Source organism: Diabrotica virgifera, chromosome 8 (genome assembly GCF_917563875.1).
Source record: "Diabrotica virgifera virgifera chromosome 8, PGI_DIABVI_V3a".
In the NCBI taxonomy this organism is placed as follows: domain Eukaryota; kingdom Metazoa; phylum Arthropoda; class Insecta; order Coleoptera; family Chrysomelidae; genus Diabrotica; species Diabrotica virgifera.
In genome coordinates this window covers 33017344-33040106 of record NC_065450.1, presented here as the reverse complement: position 1 = coordinate 33040106, position 22763 = coordinate 33017344, and the positions used below count along the sequence as shown (strand labels likewise).

The following is a 22763-nucleotide window of genomic DNA, read 5'->3' as shown; positions in this document are numbered from 1 at the left end:
TCTATTATTTCAACTTATTTGTTGCTTAGAAAATTGTAAAATAAGTCATAAATTTTGAGATTTTATAAACGTTCACAACTTATGTAAAAATTAAGTTAGAGCCTTCTTATTACACGGAATGCTGAGACTTCTTGTGCTTAAATTATATTTTAAATTTCAAAGCAATTGGTCAAATAGTTTAAAAGTTATTTAATTTGTTTATCCGAATTTCATTTTTTTGCAACACTATAAGTCAGAAAATTATGAGGTTACAGTAACACTTCGGGCAGTTTATGAAAGAAGAACATTTATACTATTAACTTAATTAAAAAGAATCACAAAAAGTAATTTTAAACAGTGTAAAATTATTTTGCAAAAACATGTCGATTTTTTGCTTATTTATAAATAATTAGAATAACTTTTTAACCGTTACCCGTAGACAAATTATTTTTTCATATTTAGAAAAACTGAATTTTTATACACATTTAAAAAGAAAAACAATTGTCCTAGGACAATTAGGGGCGAAGTTAGCCCCCCCCCCCCCTCTTGTTTAATTCACATGGTCTTGCAAAATAAATTTGCAATATTTAGAATTATTTTTTGTCATTTTTTTTTTAAATTCAATTAATAGTGTAAATCTTCTTCTTTCATAAACTATCCAAAGTATTACTTCATCATTTTCTGACTTATAGTGTGGCAAAGAAAATTAATTTGGGATAAACAAATTAAATAATTTTTAAACTAATTGATCAATTGCTTTAAAATTTAGGGTATTATTTAAGCACAAGAAGTCTCCATAAGCATTCCGTGTAATAAGAAGGTTCTAAGTTAATTTTTACATAAATTATGAATATTTATAAAAACTCAAAATTTATGATTTATTTTGCAATTTTCTCTGCAACCAATAAGGATAGACATATTCAGCAAACGACATATTGAAGGTTTTTATACGATTTATGAGTTTCTTACTCTCAAATTTGTTTAAAATGCTTAACTTTTTGGTAATAGATGAAAAAAGCGAAAATTTACCGTTTTTTGATCCTCATTTGTTTATAACTATGTATATCATCAAAATCGGCTGCAGTAAACATACTACATACTACTCAAAAAATTTGGCTTCGGCCCGGAGGGGGTTGTGTAACCAACAGAATATTTTTTTCCTTATTTCTCTGAACTAGTAATTTAGTATAGTTGTAAACGTCAAATTTTTCACATAGAGCTAAAAATTAGGACAGTTGCTAGTTTATCTGATTTTATTTTTATCGTATTTTTGTAAGAAATTCTTAGCTACACTGCTACTGTACTCCTAGATGTCAGTAAGGCATTTGACAAAGTGTGATACGAAGGGCTTATTCATAAAATGACCAACTTGGATACAGCAAGGCAATGGACGATCTACCTAACAAATAGTAAGTTCAGGGTTTAGATAAGGTGTATATAACCAAAGTACAACGGGAATAAATTTTAGAAATTGCCAACCACTAATTCCCAATGAGAGATGGTTTAAACAAGAATCAAATAGGCTATTTTTAAAAACAATAAACATAATGAGGTCAAATCACGCACTAACCCCAGCATACAAACACAGCATAGGTATCAGTGATAACCCATATTGCGCCTGAATGGGAGATCTACAGCACCTCATATTGGAGTGTGGACAGTACAGACAAAATATTAAAGTAATGTATGAAAAGTTAATTGAAAATACATGGTTACATACAGTTAACAAAATACTTAGCCGTTTGGCCCATCAAGATTCACGGTTATATGTTGATGGTCATATAATTCAAAGAGTACCCAGTTTGAAATATCTTGGTTGCCGTATTACTGAACAACTAGATCAAGATAAAGAGATAAAATGTAGAATCGAGATAGCCCGCACGTCATTTTTAAAAATGAGGTCATTTTTCTGTAATGATAACTTGCAACTTCAACTTCGAAAGCGCATGATTAAATGTTACATTTGGTCAGTCATCTTGTATGGTGTCGAAGCATGGACATTAAAAATATCCACCACTAATCGTTTGGAGGCCTTTGAAATGTGGCTGCACAGACGTACATCAAATATAAAAAGATGGCCTATTTTGGACACGCAGTAAGGGGAGATCGGTATAATATTCTTCAACTTTATTATTATGATGGGTAAAATCGAAGGACGCAGAGGAATTGGTAGAAAGCAGGCCTCTTGGTTGAATCATATCCGGGAGTGGACAGGAATAAAGAAAGCAGAACAACTATTTAGAATAGCTCGAGACAGAGATAGTTTCGCCATGTTAATCGACAACGTCAAGGGGACTTGATAGGGCACGTTAAGAAGAAGAAGATGGAATTGTTAACAACAACTATGAAAAGAAGGAAAGCGTCATACTAAAAGTCGCTGCATATTGTCATACACGTAGCATTTCCAGCACTTAGCGTTTCGTTTCCCAAAAATATGATTTTACTGAACGGAAACTCCAGACAGTGTGAATTATTCATATTTAAAACGATCAAATCATATTTTTCGGAAACTAAGCGCTACGAGCATGTTAATATGCACCTTTAGGCTATGTATTTCAGCCGACATAATATAGCATCTTATAGTGGAAGACAAGATAAAGTTAGGTGGAAATAAAAAATGCTGGCTGTGAAACCTGAGGGGATGGTTCCAAATACCAAAAGCAGCAAACTTTGGTAAAAAGAGAACATAAAGAACAATAAAACAAAAAATGAAATTGAATACATACCCCAACAACAAAATATTTATGCACATTATACAATGTCAATTATCAAAAATAATAAAATACAAAATTCGATTTCAGTAGACTTCATTTTGGCGAATATTTTAGTATTTCAGTATTCATTTGAGAACGTAGTGATTAAAATCATTGATTTATTTATTTAATAATTATACAGATTATACTGTATGTTGTTTGTCAAAATATTTTCCAATCATCCATGGAAAAGCAAACTAATATTGACTATTTTCAACATGCCATTTAAAACATAAATATTTGCCTATCTAGTTTATATCAGTACTAAATATAATAAATAATAATTTATTTATAACACTCAAAGCTTACCCAGCCATAATATTATATAATACATAATCGTAGTTCGATAACATTCAAATGCAAAATCAATATTGCCTTGCGATAATATTGTTTATTTTTAGGTATAGTTCGTCATAAATCAATAATAAACATATGTTTCTCTAGACCTTTTAAAAAACATGGAAGATTAAGCAGAACCTTGTGAAAAACACCGATGTATGTTATTACATGGTTAATATATTATTTGTTTTGTTTGTTATATATTTATAATTTTTATTAGTAACATTATTTATCAAGTAACAAGAAATACAAGTAATTGGACTTCGTAAGTTCTAGGTTTTCACCCAAAGTAATCGGGCGCGTCGAATTATCACTTATACTATTCCGGTGACTTGAAAAAAGTACTTCTGGTTGCTTTCTCAAACCGAAAGTCCTAGGTCATATTTCTCACCTTTAGTACCATCCTTGGATTATAAGCTTTCATTCGACATCTCATTTGTCATTCTACCTGGTATACTACGGACGGACAGACGGACAGACAGCCTAGGTCAAATTTTTCACCTTTAGTACCATCCTTGGATTACAAGCTTTCATTTGACACCACATTTGTCATTCTACCTGGTATAATGACGGAGGAGTTATATTCGCGGTCGGACGGACAGACAGGGTAGGTCAAATTTCTCACCTTTAGTACCATCCTTGGTATAATGACGGAGGAGTCTGTCTCCATATATCATCTACCTGGTATAATGACGGAGGAGTTGTGTTCACAGACGGACAGACAGACGGGCGTGCATAATTCAAAGTTATCACATTTTTTCAAAATTTTGTGAAAACAATAATAAAAGCTGATGTGACATTCATTCGGCCTGATTCGTCGCACCATTCCAACTATTTTCGTTGAAACTTTTCGAAATACCAAAATTTGTAATTGAACACTTGTATTTTAAACTTCATATTGTATTAACTTCTTTAATCTTACAAAAATTTCCAAATTATTTAGTTTTTCGCTATACAGTTTAACTCAGTGATACGAGCCCCTCACAATAATTTCAGTTTACGTAGATTGAAGGGAAAATCCAATTTTAGAGAACAAAAACAAAAGTTCAGCAAAAACTTAAAAGTCTTAAGTCATAGGACAACATTTGGATTTCCATAATTATAGAAAATATTTTTTTAAATTAATGAAAACGATTAATTAAACAGAATAACAACACATTTTAAAAAACGAATATATAATATTAACAAAAAAAAATTAGATTTTACAAAGTTCTGGCAAAATTTTGGTGTAAGTGAATCCCATATTTCTTACAAGTTTCTCTTCAATTCGTTGACGGACTGGCAGGATGTTTCCTCAATATTTTTTTTTATTTCGCGCCACAAAGTTTCCATCAAGTTTCCATTCCAGTGTCCAATCAATGTACTGAATTGAAAGGAACTCAAGCCAGCGGCAGTTATGCGATGGAATGAATCGGAACCTGCCGAGGTAAAAGTGTTCGGTAGTGAAGAGGCGTTCCGCCGGAACTGTAACCGCAGTGAGTAGTAGCTGCCATCTCCAACCCGAAGCTGGCCGGTGCGTCGATGCTTGATTGTAATCACACTGGATTGAAGTGTGATGAGCTACGAGTATGAGTGTGTAATTATGTAGATACATTGATTCAGTGTATCGTGATTGCTATTGTATATACTGTGTTATGTATTGTGTTATTCTAATATTGTTATTATGTTATTCATGATAGTAATAAATACAATTTTATTTTTCTTTTGCAGACGTCCGCCTAGGGAGCTTTCTCCGGAACGGGGCGAAGATAGAATTATATTTTATTTTGTCATTTTTAATTTTGAACTTTAAATAAATATCCTCAATGTGTTTTACTGAGTCTGTTGTCCTAAAAGAACTACCCGTCACTGGTGTAACGGGTAGCTCTTTCAAGACGACAGACTCAGTAAAACACAGGTTAAAAAAATAAAGTAAATATATTTAAGATAATTATATACAGTTTAAAATGAATAAAATAAAATATATTTCTATCTTCTGCAAATGAAAAGCAATATTATACTTCCCACTGCCATCCGAATATAATAGTCATATTAAAATGATACGATAAACAATACAATATATACAATAACAATCTCGCTACGTTAAATCCCGAATATATCCCGACACGGAGACACCGCATTTTACTTCAATGCGACACGGTTGAACAGCGACTCGCAGTCACTCGTTCCTCGCTACTACCGCCTACTGCGTTAACGGTTACGGTGGACGCCACGTCACTACGGTGGCGTCCGCCTAGGCACAGTTCCACCTCAGATACGGTGCATCTCTGCCAATCGAGCTATTGCTAATTCAACTCGTTAGCAACAACTGATTTTCTCATTCTCCTCGCTCGTCTTAAATATGCTCTCGATGCCACTACTCCTTCGTTCCCCCAGCGGTGCTGTGAAGAAGGAATGCGCCAACACGGAAACTCCTACAGTCGTCTCTGGTAGACCAGCTCATCGCTTGCCGTGGCATCATATCGTTACACTGGATCATATGCTTAACGTCAAATTGTGGTCGCCAAAAATGTCATGTGACGGCGCTAGGTGTCGCGTCATTCATGCAAGTAGCGAATAGATGACCATCTAATTTTCAAGACAGCCACGTTTAACCTCATAATATCACTGATAGTTGTTATAACCTCCGTAGTGGAGATGGCAAATAAAGAAGACGCATTTTAGTGGAAGTTAAGTAAAACTCGGATGTTTTACTCAGAAAATCTTTGATATTTTCTCCAAATAAAGTACCAGCTGTTCTATCTTGAAAATTTTTTCACAAGCTAATTTTTCTGGAGTAGCTTTATTTTGACGAGACGCAGTAGGACAAAGGTATCATTTGATAGGTTAGTGTATTTTTCATCCAAATAACAATGTCCTACAAAAAAACAGGTATGTATCGCTAGTCTGACAAGAATCAATAATTAAAGAAATAATTCAAAAATTATGCTCTAACTGTCATTATTTTCCCCCGTAACTCTAAAAATATCGACCGCAGAAAAAAAATTGTAATGAAATAAATTATAGAAACTCACATTTGCAACAATTTTAGTGCTCATACTTTTTGTCGAGGAGTTGAAAATGACGGAGATATTGTGCAAAAACGGTTCCCGTTTAAAATCAAAATAACGGCTAACGCAACGCCGGAATTCAGTCGAGATTTTAAATTTACACTACTATTGACCCTCCCTAAAGATTAGGCTGTTATTCGTCTAACCTAGAGTTTCACGATATTCGATAAAAATATCGATACTGTATTGATATCGTATCGAAAACCAATACGATACCGATACAATACATACCTTAGCAATATTAATGTCGATACGATACTCATTATCGGAAATCAATACAATACTCTTGTATTGTCGATACGCTTGCCTCGATATTATTGACAATATCGATATCGAGAAAAAAATAAAACGCCACAGTTGTTTGGATAATATTTTGTGGAATATTTAGATCATAAGTAATTATTTATGTATTCTTTTTCTCATGATCATCTTTCAGTGCGTCACAGTTTTTCGATTTCTCTCTAACGCATTAAATTGTATGTGACAGAAAAAAAGGCACGTCTGGGAATACTTCGGTAATTATTCTAGTTCGGTGATTATTCTAGTTGTCGATAGATGGCGCCATAATCAAAAAAGAATTATTTATTAAATAAAATAATAATATTATCAATATAATCTGTACAATTTATAAGACTATACAAATGAAAGAAAATACCATTTTATAAATGCAATAGACACAATTGATTTGGTTTTATTCCAAATTGAAAATAAAATTTGACAACTGTCAGATTTAACTAAAATGTCACGTTAGAATAAATGTCATAAATATGTATTATCACGGACTTACCTTTTTTTCTATAATTTGTGACGCACTGAAAAATGTTCATGAAAAGGAGAATATATAAAACTATAAGTGATCTGCAACCCAAGCATCAGCTGTTGTAATATTTTACACTTAAGTGCCTGAACTTGAAACTTTTGAGAGTGAGTAAATGACTGTGTGATTAGACTGTTTATATCATGTGGCATTTGTGGCAATATTATGGAAGTTAGCGATGATGACGCAAAAATAATTTTCAACAAAAATATTGAATTGTGATTTATTCCGAATCTCCGGGATTTCCCTATCTTTTCAAAAGCAGTTTTTAAACAATACCTACAGAATTAGTAAGTATTAGTCGACTTTCAAAGAAGCATTAAGCATTCATCCATATTGATTTTTTATAAAAATCTATAAGTTATAAGAAATATTCGTCATATTTTTAGAATAATGTCCATTGCTAAGCATGCAAAAGTGGGCACAAAGAGCTTACACAGCTCAGATGTATAATTCTTTTTATGTCGATATTTTATCGAGTATTGTATCGATATCGTATCGAAATCAATATCAATACGATAGTTTTAAAAGAAAGTATTGCCGATATCGATACTCGATACGATACTTCATTGGCATAACCAATACAATACTCAATACTTAAAAAGTATCGATATTGTATCGTATCGTGAAGCTCTAGTCTAACCCGGCGTTTCCCAACCGGTGGGTCGCGACCCACTAGTAGGTCGCGGGCGGATTTCAGGTGGGTCGCGGCGTGGCTCTTACAGTAGCTGAATAACGTACATACATATATTATATCATCATGGGTGAGGGATGGGTCGCGAATATGAAAAAACATCAGAAGGTAGGTCGCCAGACGTAAAAGGTTGGGAACTACTGGTCTAACTCAACTGGACTATCTCTGCTATCTTTGTTATCTACCACATAAGGAAATTGTTGTAAGGAAAAAAGTTGCGTCCCGTCAAAATAAAGCTACTCACGAAAAATTAGCTTGTTAGTAGTAAATGGTGAAAATAGGCCTGGGATCCCTGACTATAAAAGTTGCGTGTAATTTTCTATTTTTATTCCTGAGTGTAGGTATACGGCTAGTACTTCTAAATATAGGTACGCATTAAATAATGGGTCCACCGTGTCGATGATTTATATTTTGTGGATAGTGTAGTAAAATAAAACATAAAAAATTACCAAAACGATTTTATGTTTTTTCCTTTACCCAATTTAAAAAACGGGGTTTTATTGATTTTCCTGGCAATAAATTTAGTGGTATAAATAATTTCATGATATGAGTTTTTTAACTTTGCCCAGACTTAACGATATTTTATTTCAATTTTGCGAATTAATCTGTTTTTAGTTTTTGCGAGGCTTACGAACAAGATTGGTAAAAATTTCAATAGTTATATCAATGTTTAACAGATCTGCAGAAGTTGGAAGAATATTTTAAGTGAGAAATTTAATAAATAAATTCATGTTAACACTGTCGTATCCAAATAACTCAAAAATTGCGTAATGTGTATCATTATTTAAAACAAAGAACACTTTGTGAACAACCATTTCCAGAATCTTCCTATTATGAAGACATTCATAAATAGAAATCAATATAGCCCTGTATTGGCTTCTTTTAATTAACTGATGGATTCGACGGTTACTTGATGGAAATTCATTTTATCTAACCATATCACACTCAAAACTTTTGTTTTCAATACCTCCACAAAATTTATTACTACAGCTGTTTCGGCAAAGTGCATTTATCAAGTGATGTATTTTACTATGTGTCTGCACTTAAGAGTCTTCCCAGAATTATTGTTCTCAACCCCACAGAAAAAACCAGTACCTTCTGTTCTATCACATATACAGGCAAGATATCAACAAAAATAGCCAAACACATAAAAAAGAAAGGAATAACACCAACTTTCAGAACAAACAACAACTTAAACAAATATATTAAGAACAATAAAAGCCAAAAGAAAAACCAATTACAGAGTGGTGTATATGTTATAGTCAAAGCCCGAATTTCAGGCAAACCTAGGTTTGACTAGGCAATCCTCAGGTCTGACTGATGGTCTTAGTCAAAGCCCGAAATAAATTACAGTTTCGGCCTTTGACTAGTCAAACCTAGGAGAGACTAAGTTGATCAGGCAAAGGTCGAAATTTAATTTTATGAAATCGGGGTTTGACTAGTCAAACCCCGATCAGCTATTAAAATGTCGAAATTTGTTATAGTAGGTGTAATAAAACGTCATTCTTTAATTTTAATGTATATTATTTTTATATTGTTGTACTTAAAATTAAAAAAATAGTGTTTATTCTCACATGTTGAGGCATTATGGCATTTAGATTTGCACAATACGTTAGACCTTTTACACTTATATAATATAATTTTGAAGAGCATTTCTTATTGCAGCAGCATTTTATAAAGCATTGTCCTCTAAACTTAGAATCTTTTATAATAATGTTTCTTAGAGACAGCTTAACATCTGGAACATCTTCGAAATTAAGTAAATTCTCTTTGCGTTCTCTTATTTGATTTCTTGAAAAAAGTGTGTTTATTTTTCCTTATTTCGTACCAACTCTATATAAACCGTCAATTGTTTTATCGTCAACTGTGAAAGAGGATATTGCAATCGGAGAAAAAACTAAGGATCACCATAATACTAACGAAACCCCTGGACCGTCGTCACTAGGAGAGGAAGAAAATTGTCAAACAATTCATATTACTTCCTTAGATGTGGTTTGTTGTATTTGCCAAAAAGAGAGCTCTGACGCACATACGTGCATACTATAAAGGTTTTGAAAGAAAACTTACATAGATGCGTTGTGCACACACAGAAAAGATTAAAATAAATAAAGGAAAGGCGACTGAAGGTCTTTATACCCAGGCTAATGCTATGGAACAATAAAGTGAAAAAACAATTCCTCCAATTGCGATCGGAAAAACTGTAACAATATCGATCCCTAGCTTTGATACAGCCAAAGGAGATACCCGAAATATTTTGGGTATCGTACAAGATAAAAAAATTGACGGTTTATATAGAGTTGGTACGAAATACGGAACAATAAACACACTTTTTTCAAGAAATCAAATAATAGAATGCAAAGATTCTTAATTTCGAAGATGTTTCAGACGTTAAGCTGTCTCTAAGAGCAATTAGTACAAAAGATTCTAAATTTGGATTACAAGGCTTTATAAAATGCTACTGCAATAAGAAAAGCTCTTCAAAATTATGCAAGTGTAAAGAACTAACGTATTGTGCAACTCTAAATGTCATAATGTCTCAACATGTGAGAATAAACACTAATTTTTTAATTTTAATTACAATATAAAAATAATAAACATTATAATTTAAAAAATGACGTTTCATTAAATCTAATCTAATAGATTATCACATTTTAAGCTAGATCGGGGTTTGACTAGTCAAAGCCCGATTTCATAAAATTAAATTTCGACCTTTGCCTGACCAACTTAGTCTCTCCTAGGTTTGACTAGTCAAAGGCCGAAACTGTAATTTATTTCGGGCTTTGACTAAGACCGTCAGTCAGACCTGAGGATTGCCTAGTCAAACCCAGGAGTGCCTGAAATTCGGGCTTTGACTATAACATATACAAACTGACATGTGGCGACTGTCCAAAAACTTACATTGGTCAAACTGGCGTAACCTGTGACAAACGAATAGCAGAACACAAAAGGGTTTTCAATAATAGAAAAAAAGATCATAATCATTCTTTTAATGAACAGTTTCAAATTCTTCATATTCAAAATAAAGGACTTAAGCTCTCTGTACTAGAATTTACGGAAATCAATCATTTAAAAAATACAGATATAATTCTGAATGACCAACATGAGAAAAACAGCTCTACACTCCTCAACCTATTCAGTTAGATACTTTAAAGTGCAGATACAAACCTATTCAGTTAAGTACATATACGTAGTAAAATACATCACTTGAAAAAGGTACTCTGCCGAAACAGCTGTAGTGGCATTACCTTGTAATAAATTTTGTGGAAGTATTGACCACAAAAGTTTTCAGTGTTTTATTATTACATGTAATCTCGTTAGACGCATTTGTAATCTTATTAATAATTATTAGTTATACACACATTACACACTATTTTAAAACGTTTTTATATACTTGGCTTCGTCTTTGTCACTATCTCAGCAAATTTTGTAATCCATTTTAAATAGAGTTCTAGGCTACCTAAGTACCTGAAATTTTCAGAATAGCTCAGAACTTGCTAACAATGCAATATTTAACTGCTATTATATGGATAAATCTTCTACTTCGTATTCTTCATGCGACTAGGATTACTCCTGTTTGTCTGCCTCTTATTCTGTTTCAGTTGTTGTTGAATTTCCATCATTTCGGCGGCCTTCCAACGGGTCTTCTGCTATACGGCTTGTTGTTTTTACAGATGTTCGCTAATGTATCTGGTTCCATTCGGTTGACCTGTTCGTTCCACTTTTTCATTATTGATAAATCGATTTTTTAAATTTCAAACTATTTTAAAAATGTGGCTAATGCAATGACATTTAGATTCCATTTTAAAGTACGTCAACAAATCGATAATTACAAATTGATGGTGGCTCAGTGGTAGAACATTAGACTGCAGATCGAGAGGTCCCGAGTTCGAAACCCGGCTGTGGCGTATCTTTTTTTAATTTTTTAAATAAATAATTAAAAGTTAATATATACTTACAGTTAATATTTTATAAGTTAATAATTATATACAGCGTGTCTACTTAAGTTGGAAACATATGGGAAACTTTTTTATTATTAATTTTAGGAAAAAAATTTATTTTTCATAAAAAGTTCTGCATACTCTAGAACCTATGATTCAATCATCAGATATCAAATTTTATCAATATTATACGAGGTATGTCAAAAAATGTGAATTTCGTTCAAGAGTAAAATACCTTTATTTCTCTCAATATCGAAAATTCTTATTATGAAAAGTTGTCTGGAAGTAAAAACTAAGATCAAATATGAAATTATGTACATGCTTCTAATAAAAAAAATTTTCCAAATTTTTCTCAAATTTATGGATACCAACTTCGTTTTTCTTTAGTGCACATATTATTATGATAACTCTTTTATTATTACTTTTACGAAAAAAGGTATTTTTTATAAAAAGCTCTGTACGTCCTAAGACGTAAGATGCAATCATCAGATATCACATTTTATTAATTTTATACGAGGTGTGTCAAAAAATATGAATTATTAGTATAGTACATACCTTTATTTTTCACAATATTGAAAATTGTTATTACAAAAAGTTGTTTAGAATTAAAAACTATGTTTCAATATGCAATTACATCCTTCTAATTAAAATATTGTGAAATATAAAGGTACTATACTGACGAGCGAAATTCATATTTTTGACACACCTCGTATAAAATTAATAAAAGTTGATATATCATGGTTGTATCTTAGATTCTAGACCATGCTGAGCTTTTTATGAAGAATAACTATTTTTCGTAAAATGAATAATAAAAGAGTTATCATATTTGTAATAAATAAAAACGTTGCTGGGTATTCATAAATTTGAGAAAAATTTGTAAAATATTTTTTTTTAATTAGAAGCATGTAATTGCATATTTGGTTTTATTTTTTAATTCCAAACAACTTTTCATAATAAGACTTTTCGATAGTCAGAGAAATAAAGGTACTTGAGACCCTTGAACGAAATTCATATTTTTTGACATACCTCGTATAATATTGATAAAATTTGATATCTGATGACTGAATCTTAGGTTTTAGAGCATGCAGAACTTTTTATGAAGAATAACTTTTTTCGTAAAATTAATAATAAAAAAGTTTCTCATAATATGAGAATTATTGAGATAATGATTATATAATGAGATATTATCTTTCCAATTTAAGTAGACACGCTGTATATAAATATATTATTATATACCATTTTAAATATTTTCTTTGGTTTATATGAGTTTAAATCCGCTAGAGAAAATATATGTCTCTAAAATAGTCGATTACAAAACTCTTTTATGACAGAAATTGAAACAACAAAATAGTTTATAATTTTATATTGGGTCCTATAAAAAATGAACACGTTTTATTATAAAAAGTTCTTTTTTATAAAAGTGTCATTATCTATACTTTAAATTGTATGAATATATTAATAACTGGTTGTTCTATATAGTCTACACGTGCTGCAGTTTTTTATAATCAGATTTACAGGTTGGACTTGTTTGTTTTTAGTTTTTATTAAAATACTAGCTAAATTTTATGAACTGCTGCAGAGAGAACTGCAGGGAAATGATATAAGTCTTGTTCCTTATTTGTAGCTGTTACCTTTTCCTAGGCGATAAATTTAATAAAAGTTGATTAAAATATAGGGCCGGATAGCTCAGGTGGTAGAGTGTCTGACTTCCATGCAGAAGGCCGAGGATCAAATCCCAGAGCCAGTGAGAACATCTAGAAATTTTTAAATATCTACTGGCCCCAGGTCGACTCAGCCTGAATAAAATGAATCTTTGGGTAAAACCAGAGTAAAAATAGGCGGTTGAAGCGTATCACTGGCCCTGTTATCTTCCTTGTATACCTTAGGTGCAAGAGATATAATCCCAAAACACTGCTAGCGGTATACGGAGAGACTATATTATTTAAAATATACCCGTTATGAAAACTCTTTGTGTGCGATTAGATATTGAGGGGTCTAGATTCAAAACCGGACATTTCCACTTTATGTCATTCTAAGTAAGCTAAAAAAAAAAAACAATTTACAATTTTACTGTTCCCTATCTCAAATTGGAGGAAAAGTACACTTTTGCATCTAAACCAATTCTTTCACACTGAATTACTACTAGGAACTGTCCAATTTTGCTCTTTATAAAATTGTTAATATATAGATCTCTAATCACAGATTACAGAGGTGTATTCAACTAATTTTGACCAAAAAGTGGAAATGTCCGGTTTTGCATCTAGACCCCTTTTATATTGTAACATTACAAACGTCACATCTTTGCTATTTTATTTTTAAATAATTATTTTACTTTATTTCCTTTAATATTTCATTAATCATTATCTTCTGTATTCGTTTTAACTTGTTTCCCGTTAAAAACTTGTTTGGCGCCCGTTCTATAGCCAACTCTATCTACATTGTATCATCTGATCTGATCTTGCGTTCCATGTTCGTTATTTCAAAATTCGGTTTAAGTTTCGTTGTCATGTCGTTTCAATGACAGTGAAAACCCCCATATTTCATTCACAAAAGTGGTGGAAAATTAATTTAGGTATAAAAGCCAAAGAAGCTTCAAAAATAGCTATTTATTTTCAGACTTTGATATCCTCTTGGGGTAAGAATATTATCATATTAATTACATTTCTACATCTAACAATTTTTATAATATTTTTTTCTAACCTCCAAATGCTCAACCATGTGTTTGCTTTCTACATTTCATTCTCTCTATTGATATGCGATTAGTAATCAAATCTTAACTATTCCCCTCATCTTAATTCCATTTAATTTACTCTTGCCATCTACTAGTTTTTGAATACTATTTGGCAAAGGTACAATTTGGTTATTAACTTCTTGATTGTCACTTATACGTATTATATCTTCTAGTTTTTGGGATAAAAGATCAACGTCCTCCCTCCGGGAGCTTCAGCAATCCTCAATCGCCGGCGATACAAGAACGAGGAACATGACATCTAGACTGCAACCAAATCATCTAGACTGCAACGACCACCACCTGTAGGCCTGGTAGCTCTGAACAACTACAACACCAGAGCCAGTTGCAGAACCACCAGCAGTACCATTCGGGATCAAAAAGTTACCATCGAACCAATACCAAAGGCCATAAGTATAATCTACAAATTGTTAGTTTTTGGCAAGAATTTGAATATACACTCCTTGCCAAAAAAATCGGGACACCTTAAAAATGGGTCATTTTTGATGTCTCGAATCTCCTAAACCTGTTGTCTGATTTTAGTGATTTTTTTAAGCCAATGGTGAATATGAAATACATAATTGTATGTCAAAAAATGCGCAATAACTGCCTCTTAAAACCCACCAAATTTCATTTGCATATCTCAACCAGTTTAGAGCAATAAATAAATCGTCAGTGTGTAAGAAAAAATTCAACATCCAGTATTTCAGAAACGAAGCATTTGCAGATATATGTTTATGAATCAAACGGTCATTATTTTTTCATGCAGAATTACCCCTTAAAGTTTATCACACTTATTTAGAAACACCCTGTATTGATGAAGAGCATGGCTAGTTGTCAAAGTACCTAACTTTTTCATATCTAACATAAGTGAATGCGTCAAAAAGCAGAATGTTAAGAAAGGCTAAGGCTATTAATTAAGTTTTAATTTCAATATTTTTTAAATGCTAGAATATTCCACAGGGTGTTACAAACTTTCAGGAAAACACAGTATTATTGCTACAACCGGTATACAATGACATTTACTTGTTCAGCAACACTATTGTGTTGCTGAACAGCGAGACTATTACTACATCCATATTCTTAGAGAATAAGGATATAACATATTTAAAAAATCACTAAAATCGGACTACACGTTTAGGAGATTCGAGACATCAAAAATGACCCATTTTTAAGGTGTCCCGATTTTTATGGCCAGGAGTGTATTTGTTAATGCATTTAATAAGCCAAATTTTTATTATATCTTAATCGAGCAATAAACATGATTGGTTAAAATACTGTTTTGTTTGCTTCCATTGTAAATTTTCAGAGTTCATATCTAAGATTAGGACAAGACGAACACACACCTTGAGAGACTGAGCTAGGCTGAGGGTGAGCGATGGCTATCTTGGTTGGTTGAAATATTATTTTCGGATGGTATTTTGATTAACTGGGGTAGTCTATCGCGCCTTTTTCGTTTCAATATAACTCACTGAAGAAAGCGCTAAAAGCGGCAACATTGTTTATGAGAATGAGTTGCATTGTCACTGTAGAATGACAAATGTACTGAATGAATCGGCGCGAATAATGAGCATTAGGTGGGAAGCGGGGAAGCAGTGTTGCCATGTATAGGGTATACCAACATCTAATCTAAAACTAAACAATCTGTATACTAAAATTACTATTAACTGCAAAAGTAGTTCAGCTATTTACAAATTACATTACTTATCTCAGACATACGACGCGATCATCTTTCTGTGAAACAAAGACGCAAGCAGCAAAATGTTAAACAAATATACATCTGAAAGGATGATTTATATACATTTATATTTTCATCTAAATACGCAATATTTTATGTATATATGTAGTCATGATCTTCTTTTTGAACAAAACCTTGTAGTCATATGACTGTTATTTTTTAATGTTATCTTATCTCTGTTAGAGATAAAAAATATATTTAAATTCTACCAAGTTCAAATATGTTTAATGATTTTATTTTTTGGTAGAACGTGAGGCCAAACAGAAGCGCTTATCTAATCTCCAATGTAGAATGTGTTGTGCAGCACGGAATCATTGATTTACAAATAAAATTATGGGTATCTATTAAACTAAGTAACAAAAATGTTAATAATAAAAGCTAATCACAGCAGGGAAATCATGTCTAGACAATATCTATACAATACAACAGACAATAGAGAAGAAAATAACTAAGAACAGAGAAGTATACATGGGGTTTGTAGACCTTAGGAAGGCATACGACACAGAGCCAAGGAAAGAACTATACAACGCAATGACAAAAATGGGGATATGGGTGTCCCGAAAAGATTGGTCATAAATTATACCACAGATTCTGGGGTCAAAAATAGGTTGATTGAAACTCACTTACCTATATACAATAGTGCACACAAAAAAAGTTACAGCCCTTTGAAGTTACAAATTGAAAATCGATTTTTTTTCATATATCGAAAACTCTCAGAGATTTTTTATTGAAAATGGACATGCGGCATTTTTACGGCAGCAACATCTTAAACAAAAATTTAAGTAAAATTTGTGCACCCCATAAAAATTTTATGGGGGTTTTGTTCCCTTAAACCCCCCCAAACTTTTGTGTACGTTCCAATTTAATTATTATTGTGGCACCATTAGTTAAACACATTATTTTTAAAACTTTTTTGTCTCTTAGTACTTTTTCGATAAGCCAGTGTTTATCGAGATATTTTGAATATTTGTCGAATCCACCACATATTTGTATATGGTTAAGTACGGTTCTAGAGACCTGATAATAATCTGAAAATTTATTTATAATTTACATTTTTAGGTATATTTTGAAAAAGAAGCTACATCTCGATAAAAGGTGACTTATGAACAAAAGACTAAGAGGCAAAAGTTTTAAAAACACTGTGTTTAACTAATGGTACCACAATAATAGTTTAATTGGAACGTACACAAACATTTGGGGGGTTTAAAGGAACAAAACCCCCATAAAATTTTTACGTAAATATATTGAAAAAGAAGCCGCATCTCGATAAAAACTGGCCTATCGAAAAAATACTAAGAGGCAAAAAAGTTTTAAAAACGTTGTGTTTAACTAATGGTACCACAACAATGAATTAATTGGAACGTACACAAAAGTTTGGGGGGGTTTAAGGGAACAAAATCCCCATAAATTTTTTATGGGGTGGACAAATTTCACTATCATTTTGTTTTAAGATGGTCCTACCATAAGAATGATACATGTCCATTCTCAGTAAAAAATCTCTAATAGTTTTCGATATATTGAAAAAAATCGATTTTCATTTTGTAACTTCAAAGGGCTGTAACTTTTTTTGTGAGCACATTTGTACTAAGGTAAGTTAGGTTCAATCGAACTATTTTTGACCCCAGAATGTGTGGTATAATTTATGACCAATCTTTTCGGGACACCCTGTATACTAGCTAACCTAACACAAGCAATCAACTTGTGTATAATATAGGGGAAATGGAGTATATTATAAAAATCGGAGGCAAGATAGTTACCAGCTTCAAAATATCAAAACTATAGGGGTGCCCAACGTCACCAACTATATTTAATATACACTGGGGTGCAACATTAACCGGACACCTTAAAAATGGGTCATTATTGATGTCTCGAATTTCTTAAACCTGTTGTCCAATTTAAGTGATTTTTTAATATGTTATAGCCTTATTCTTTATCAATATCGCTGTAATAATATTGTGGCTAAACAGTTAAATTTTCATTATATACCGGGTGTATCAATCAAACTGTGTTTTTTTCTCAACGTTCGCATCACCCTGTGGAATATTCTAGCAAATATAAAATACTGAAATTAAAATCCAACTATAGCCTTATGTTTTCTCAACATTCTGTTTTTTGATTCATTCGCTTAAGTAGGACCATAAAAAAGTTAGGAAATTTGACAACTAGCCATGTTCTCTATCAATACAGAGTGTTTCTAAATAAGTGCGACAAACTTTAAGGGATAATTCTACATGAAAAAATAATGACAGTTTGCTTTATAAACCTATGTCCGCAAATGCTTCATTTCTGAGATAGAGGGTGTTGAAATTTTTCTTACAAACTGACGATTTATTTATTGCTTAAAAATCAGTTGAGATATACAAATGAAATTTGGTGAGTGTTAAGACGTAGTTATTTTACATTTTTTGACATACAAGTAAGAATTTAATATTCACCATTGGCGCGCATACGGGTAATATAAGCCCTCATATTACCCGTATGCGCGCCAATGGTGAATACTAAATTCTTAATTGTATTTCAAAAAATGTGCAATCTACTTCTTAAAACTCACCAAGTTTCAGTTGCACACCTCAACCGGTTTTAAAGCAATAAATAAATCGTGAGTTTGTAAGAAAACTTTCAACACCCCCTATCTCGGAAACGAAACATTTGCAGACATACCGTTTATAAAGCAAACTGTCATTATTTTTTCATACAGAATTACCCCTTAAAGTTCGCCATACTTATTTAAAAACACCCTGAGTTGATGAAAAACATGGCTAGTTGTTAAAGTACCTAACTTTTTTATTATCCAACATAAGCGAATTAATCAAAAAACAAAATGTTGAGAAAACATGAGCCTATAGTTGGATTTTAATTTCAGTATTTTATAAATGCTAGAATATTCCACCGGGTGATGGGAACTTTGAGAAAAAGACACAGTTTGATTGATACACCCGGTATACAATGAAAATTAACTGTTCAGCAACAATACTATCACAGCGATATTGCTAAAGAATAAGGCTATATTATATTAAAACAATCACTTAAATCGAACAACAGGTTTAGGAAATTCGAGACGTCAAAAATGACCCATTTTTAAGGTGTCCGGTTAATTTTGCACCCCAGTGTACTTTTAGAACACGGATTAACAGCTTGGAAGTCAAAATGTAGGGGTATGGGAATACCAATAAGGGGCGATTATCTCTCCACATTGTGCTTCGCATAAGACCAGATGGTGATGGCTCAAGATGAGGAAAATATCGGTTACATGGTCTTCTTCTTCTTAAGGTGACTATCCGTTCCGGATGTTGGCGATCAGCATGGCTATCCTAACTTTGCTTGCTGCCATTCTGAATAGTCCGGTTGTCGATGTATTAAACCACTTTCTCAGGTTTTGATGCCAAGATATTCTTCTTCTCCCTGGTCCTCTCTTTCCAAATACCTTGCCTTGAAGAATGAGTTGCAACAAGCCATATCTCTGTTCATTCCTCATAACATGGCCAAGATATTCTAGTTTGCGCTCTTTGATTGTGTTAATAATCTCGCATTCCTTGCCTATTCTACGTAGAACCTCAACATTAGTCACACGATCCATCCACGAAATTCTCAAAATGCGCCTGTAACACCACATCTCGAATGTCTCGAGTTTTCTCAAAGAAGCCTCGGAAAGTGTCCAGGCCTCTACTCCGTATAATACCATAGAAAATGCATAGCATCTGATGATAGAGATTTTAGTAGCAAGAGGTAAATCGTGGCTTCTGAAAAGAGACTTCATCATTATGAACGCTGATCTCGCTTTTCCTATGCGTTGTTTTATTTCACTTGAGTGGTCCCACTGGCTGTTTATGTTGGTACCAAGGTATGTGTAGCTGTCGACCCTGTCAATTAGTTGTTGCTTAACCAAAAGCTGTGTATTTAATATTTCGCGCTTACTGACTACCATGTACTTTGTATTTTTCGTATTGAGATCAAGTCCGTATTCTCTACTTGTATCTGATATGCGCGGCATTATTCTGTGCAAACCATCTAGACTGTCTGCAAAAACTACAGCATCGGCGGCATATCTAATGTTGTTCAGACGCACTCCATTGACTAATACGCCTTCCTGTAGTTCTCCCAGCGCTTGCTCGAAGATACATTCAGAGTATATTAAACAGCACCGGGGACAGGATGCATCATTGCCTCACTCCTCTATTTATGGAGACTGCCTCTATCAATTGGTCATCCACTTTAATATTGACAGTTTGGTTGTAATACAAATTATATATGATTCTCAAGTCTCTATCATCTACTCCCGCTTCTTTCAATATGTTTATGAGTTTATCATGTTTTACTCTATCAAACGCCTTTTTGTAGTCGATAAAACAATACGATAGACGATACACGTCACAGTCAACATCCCTGCATCTTTGCATAAGCACTTGGACAGCGAATAGAGCCTCTCGGGTGCCTAAGCATCGCGGAATCTAAACTGCGTCCATGATACCTGTTCTTCGCAATTTTTATATATATTCTGCCGTGTATCACTTTCAGAAACGTTTTGAGTAAGTGGCTCATTAGGCTAATTGCTCTGTAGTCTTCACGTCATGTTTTGGCATTTACTTTTTTGGGTAAAGTTACGAAGGTCGACTTTAACCAGCTTTGGGGTATTTTTCCAGTTCCGGTTACATGGTAAAAAAGCTAAAAGAGAAATACAGAAAGGTGGGTCTGGAAATAAATATGAAGAAAACGGAATACTTAACAATATCGGAAGAAGACGTCAAATATTTGGAGATCGAAGACACGTAGAAATAAAAAGAACGAAGAATTTTAAATATTTATGTTTTATAATGTCGAAAAAGGCAACAACGGCAGCAGAGATAAAAAATAGAGTGGGACAAACAAGATCTTCTATAAGACAACTCCATCGTGTAATGTGGAATATAACCATCAAAGAAAAACAAATAAAATGATGTACTTATCAAACAATAGTACGAAGTATCATGACATGCAGCAGTTTGGATCATAAACAAAAAACCAAAGAAGCATTCTGGCGATCGAAATAGAATACTGTAAAAGGCGCTGAGGCTTGACCAGAAGAGACCGGATATCAAATGAAGAGATAGGGACAAGAATGAAAGTGGAAAAATATGCCCTTCAGGATATAGAGAAAAGAAGACTGAAAAAGCAAGAAATACGGCCACGTACGTAGAGCAGAGAATACATCTATAAACAAGGTTGCAGAATGGAGCCCAAGAGGAACAAGAAGAAAAGGACGAGGCGAATATCATGGAAAAATGAAGTCGACAAACAAGATATTCTTCGTCGTTGTCTTGTCAAAACATAAAACGAGGACGAATGTCCATAACTGCCATAAATATGTGGCTTCCCCATAACAACGCTCGGCCTCATGTCTCACATCAAACTAGAGACTAAACTACTAAACCATTGCTGAGAGACTGTTGTGCCCCTCCCCCTTTCAATCCGGACCTAGCATCAAGTAGAATTATTTTGCTTAAATTAAAGGAACATTTGGTTGGTTTACTCTTCAGTCAAGGAAGACGTTACTGGATTCATCTAAGGATGGGTTCGGTTTAGGTGTCAGCATTAACCTTGAATAAATGTTAACCATGGTTAATCCAGGTGTCGACATTATTCATGGTTTATGTCGATACCTACACCAACGTGAAATCGCTTAAGTAGTGTAAAATAGCAATGTTATTTTTAACGTATTTTCTGTATCTAAACAAAGTTGAACTATTATGATTTTCACAGTAAGTCATGTTAAAAAAATACGCATTAGTCATTAGTAACTTTTATTGTCTGTGAATAATCAGCACAAACAACAACGGTAAATATTACAAATAACTTTCAAACGACGTGTAATAAGTAAATTGTGTAATTCCTTTCCAATATAGTAATTGTTTCTCCACTTGCTATCATTTACATAAAAAAGGGAACATGTTAACATAATGATACTACAAAAATATATGAATATATAAATTTATTATTGTAAATACACAGATAATACATGAAATATAATATAGACCGGGCAGTATCGTCGCCCCCGCTAGCGAAATTATTCCGATTCGATTTTTTTGCACAAACTTACTCAAAAAGAAGTCCTTATAACATATCCACAGGGTGCCGGGCGGTGCCGTGGTCGAAAAATTGTTTAAACAATTTTTTTTAAACAAATTCACAAAAATAATTTTTTCATTTCGAACAAAATTTTTTTAGCTAAATTGGCTTATTCTGAGCAAAAAGGTCTTGTGTCATCTTTTTCTAAAATCGATTGTTGTCGAGTTATATGCGATTAAAAATTTGAAAAATGCGAAAATGGCCATTTTCAAGGCTTAATAACTCGATTAATCATAATTATTATGAAATTCAAAAAGTCACCAAATCAAGTTTTAAATCCCTTCTTCAAGGTCCTGAAGAGATTTTTGTCATTATTTTATTAGAAAGCTGTTATTTTTAATTATTAACAATTAGCGCTATAGTCCAGGATGCATCGTCGCCCCTGTTAGTGAAATTATTCCGATTCCATTTTTTTTGCAGAAACTTACTCAAAACGAGTTCCTTATAACATATCCACAGGGTGCCGGGCGGTGCCGTGGTCGAAAAATTGTTTAAACAATTTTTTTTAAACAAATTCACAAAAATATTTTTTTATTGCGAACGATTTTTTTTAGATAATTTGGGTTATTCTGAGCAAAAAACGTCTCTTGTGATTTTTCTCTAAAATTGATTGTTGTCGAGTTAT

General features: G+C 32.9%; 1 protein-coding gene across 3 annotated transcripts in view; it reads right to left on the bottom strand.

Moving 5' to 3' along the window:
- Window positions 1–22763, bottom strand: part of LOC114336519 (TLD domain-containing protein 2) — a 911210-nt gene that overhangs the window by 820185 nt on the left and 68262 nt on the right. The window lies entirely within an intron of this gene.